A 4,850-nucleotide genomic window follows, 5' to 3' on the forward strand; every position below is an offset into this window, starting at 1 on the left:
CCCCATGCAACAAAAGAACCATTTTAGAGCCTTTTAAGCTCCAATGTCCCATGCATGCACGTAAAGTTTGTAACTTTACGTGCTAGATCGAGTTTAGGGGCCTAGATCTATCATTTGGTTAAGTCTTGTACATCAGAAATCGAAGTTCTTAGTAAGGGATGTGATAGACTCGGCGAGTCCAAGGGTTTTGGTCCCAAATCAGTGAGGGTCATAAGGACCAGTTGAGTGTGGAAGGGTTTTAGGAGTCGCGGGGAGTGACCCAACATTCTGGACTAAGCAAAGTGTTCTGGGAGTTCATGGTACTCGGCGAGTGCATGAACGGACTCGACGAGTCCAAGACAATCTTCATGGTACTCGCCGAGTTGTTCATCAACATGGCGAGTCGATGACAGAATGTGTTCATAGGATGAAGAGTAACTTGACGAGTTGTTCATACAAATCAGCGAGTCAAGACAGGACATGAGTATTAGTTGATGATGAACTCGACGAGTTGTTCATATAACTCGGCGAGTCAGGTGTGAATTTAGTTGGTGTTCATTTAGAAGGAAAAATCGTCGAGTCATCGCCTAACTCGATGAGTAGAGACGGGTATCCCTTGTGGCATGTTTGAAGGGTCCACACACATCCGTGTGTACAAGATCCACCAAACCTTCACCCCTAGCACAAGATCCTGTGAAGGGTGACTTAGTCATTTTTCCAAGTAAGCACGATTCACAACTATCATCTGACTTTAGGTCAAATGATTCCAAGACTCCATCTTTTTGGAGTTGTCCTATGCGTTTCTTGCTTATATGTCCAAGACGACAATTCCATAAGGATGCTTTATACAAGTTATTATCATTAGTAGAATCAATACACAACACATTATTTCCTAAATTATCTACAACAGACACAACTTCATACACACCATCACAAGGTAATGCTTTAAAATAAAACACATTATTAAAGAAAGCATTTATTCCACCAATTTCATTATCAAAGGAAAAGGTAAAGCCTTGTTTATACAAAGCATGAAAGGAAATAACATTTCTTGCCATTTCTGGCGAATAACAACATTTATTCAAATCTAAAGTAAATCCACTACTAAGCAACAAAGTATAAACTCCAATCTTGGTAACAGGTGAAACTTTCCTATTCCCCATGATCAAGTTTATCTTTCCATGCTCCATATTCTCACTTCTTCTTAGTCCTTGCAATTCAGAACAAATATGAATACCGCAACCGGTATCAAGGACCCAAGAGTTAGAATAGAGTGAATTATTAGATGAGATAGTGTAAATACCTACATGATTGGGTTTCACTTTCCCATCCTTCAAATCTTGCTGGTACTTTGGACAGTTACGCTTCCAGTGCGACTTTTCGTGGCAGTAGAAGCATTTAGCCTCTTTGGGATCAGAAGAAGGTGTAACGAAACCTTTCTTGGTTCCGCTAGAAGAGGAGCCATCAAGAGTCTTACCCTTGGTACCCTTCGAAGGGGTCTTCCTCTTCTTACCTTTCCCTTTCCCGATTGCCAAGATAGTTGTGGAGTTTGGAGTAGGAGTAGAAGTGGTCACAACTGACTTACCTTTAAGACCTGATTCTGTGGTCTTTAGGAGTCCTTGAAGTTTGCTAAGTGTAACTTCCTCCTTGTTCATGTGGTATGTCATGCGGAATTGATCATAACATGAAGGTAAGGAGTGCAAAATAATATCTATTGCTAACTCCTCAGGAAAGTTCACATTCAACTTCATCAATCGATCCACATACCTTTGCATTTTCTGCATGTGGCTTGTGATGGGTTCACCATCTTTCATTCAGGTTGTGATCATAGAGGAGATGATTTCTTATCGCTCTTGACGAGCACTCTGATGGTATCGGTCCATCAAATCCTGGTGCATCTCAAAAGGATAGTAGTCCTCATAGGACTTTTGGAGCTCGGTTGACATGGTGGCCATCATGATGCATGCCACTTTGGTAGCATCTCTTTCATGTACCTCATATTCAGCAAGCTCCTCGAGAGTAGCAGTTGGCTCAGGCACCTTGAGCTCCTTGTCGAGAACATATTCCTTGTTCTCGTATCGAGTGACCATCCTGATGTTTCTAATCGAGTCAGTGAAGTTGGATCCATCAAAGATGATTCTCCCACAAAGGTTCATGAGAGAGAAGGAGCCAGTAGGATTTGAGCCAGGAGTAGCATTGTTGGAAGACATCTGAAAAAGAAGAAAACAAGTTTAGTTTAGATATAGAGAAAGTCCTTAATAAAACACCCAAATGTAATATTAAGGCTAGGATCCAATCACAATATATCATAACCTAGAAGAGGGATGTCGTAATCCAAGTTATAACATATTTGAAAGGTAGGCGAATGACGATTCACCAATTTCCACCACGAAAACGAAATATATATATTAGGTTTTTATTTGGTTTTTTAAGAAATTCCTAGATTCTTTGAGATTCATTGAACTTTTCAATGGCATGTTTCAATCTCGAGTGTGCCCTTCATGTTTTGTGACTGGGATACTGAGGATCACAAAACAAGGTGTGAAGTAACCATGCAAATTACTTGGTACCCTTAAAGTTTTTTCACTTAGTCGTTGTGCTGGTAAGCCACACGCGCTCCTTCCGACCTTATGAAAAACCTTAAGTCACCCTTTTCCTACCTTGTTAAGTCCAAGTTAGTGTGACGGTCAACCACACACGCTCCACCAACGACTTAAACAAGGTGCAAAGTGTAATTTCATGGATTAGCACCTTATTCACATTTTTCCTAAAGTCACTAAGATTGAGAATTTATAAAAATTTAATTACTTTATAATAATCATTATACTTTTAATGAGAATTTTAAGTCATTGTCCTACCCGTTTGGCTAACGACCCTCCACCAGTCAAGGAAGCGGTGGGTGAGAGTGGACACCCATTAAGTTGCCATTTTATAGGCAACAACCTTATACCCCCTTATAGACTGACTTCGTGAATGAGGCCTACTTGCGGTAAAACGACTTGATCTTATACACACACACACACACACACACACATATATATATATATATATATATATATATATATATATATATATATTATTAAACTTATAATATTATAAAATATAAGGGTTGAATTTTAACTTTTAAAATTCTAAGGGTTGGAACTAAAGTTTTAATATGACTTTACTTGTTCCAAAACTTGAGGGCAAGTTTTGTAAACTTTCAAAACTTTTCATTTCTCATAACTTATGAATTTAATTGAGTATTAAAATTGAAGACACTTCATTTTTATAACTCTTGTGTTCTTTTAATGGTTTTTAATAAAAGTGTGACTTTTGGTTTTCCATAATTTGAGGACAAGTTATGGACTCCATTAAAACACATTATGATCAAGAATTAAACTACCAAATAGGTTACAAAGAATTCCTATAATCATCTAATCTTCATAAGTTTAATAACATGAATATGAACACTTTCAAGAATCATAAATTACACTTAAAACTTGTAATTTTGATAATAGCCATTGAAAATGGGTTAGCATAAACATTACACCATATAAAACGAGTTTTATAGCACCAAAACAGCTTAGGGTAATGTTTCTAGTCCATTTCCAGCAGCAACACACGAGAAACTGCATTTTGCAAGCTAAACTCGCCGAGTTCCCTAAGGAACTCGTCGAGTTTTGCAGTCTGTATAGTTTTAGGTTTTGAAAAAACAAGTTTTGCATCAAGTATCATACAAACAAGCCTAGGCTCTGATACCACTGATGGGTTTTGAGCATTCTAACACTTCCTAAGTGTACATGCAACCCTAATAACCTTGGATCTATGTTTGTCTAATTCTCATGCAAAGTTGATTTCCAAGGTTATGATCCTATCTAGTATACATGGGGAACAATTTTAGCTTGAATGAAAGATAGAACTACATACCTTGTTGTTGATTTTGATCCTTGAAACCTTGTGAGCCTAGCACCCCAAGTGTGATGCCTCAAATGCTTCACACAACACCAAATGCTATGGAGTAAACTTGGAGAGAAAGTATATCACTCTAAATTTGTCTCTAGCCCTCAAGTATGCATGTGTAGCCGATTTTGGGAGAAACATGAGCTTTATATAGTGTTGACACATCTAGGGTTACACCATGTAAACCCTAATGTGTCATGACTCTTCATTTCCATGACCCATGGGTTTGTAACTCCCATGGAGCCTCTATGGAGCATCCAATGGGTTTAACCCAACTTGATTATCCATGGAGCCTCTTAGCCCACTATATAAGTTATGGATGATTTACATAATCACCCCATATATTGAATTAGTTATCTTTTGACCACTTAATTAATTCTAAATTAATTCTTGATCAAACTAATTAAATAATATTGTTAATATATTAGACCTTATAATATATTAATAAACCACAAGTGTTATTTCTCTCATTTAGTCTATCCAATTGCATGGTGCCATGCAACCCAAATGGACCATGCCGGGTTGGGTCAAGTACATACCAGAAAATGGTTATGGACTTAGACACCTTATCCAATAGTGAAATTCCTAGAGATCTAAGAAAAGTATGAAAATATGCTAGATCGAGCATATGCGTGAGAAGGGTCCTAGAAGGTGAGTCTAGGAAAACCAAGATGTGCTTGATTGAGACGCAAAATTCTTAGTTGAGTCTAGGGGAAATTATTGTATGTTCTTGTTTGAACACACTCATGTGTGATAAGTTGCTTTGTGTTTTTTTTTTGGTATAGTAACTTGGGGACTACGAGACAATTCTTGGGACAAGTATGAGTAGGTGTGAAAGGTAGTAGAGGCCTATACTACCCGAAGCACAGGACTCGTACTTGGATTAGGAAGAGTCACAAGGCTACTAAGGAACTAATACTTGAGTTCAT

Source organism: Lactuca sativa, chromosome 3, assembly GCF_002870075.4.
Source record: "Lactuca sativa cultivar Salinas chromosome 3, Lsat_Salinas_v11, whole genome shotgun sequence".
Classification (NCBI taxonomy): Eukaryota; Viridiplantae; Streptophyta; class Magnoliopsida; order Asterales; family Asteraceae; genus Lactuca; species Lactuca sativa.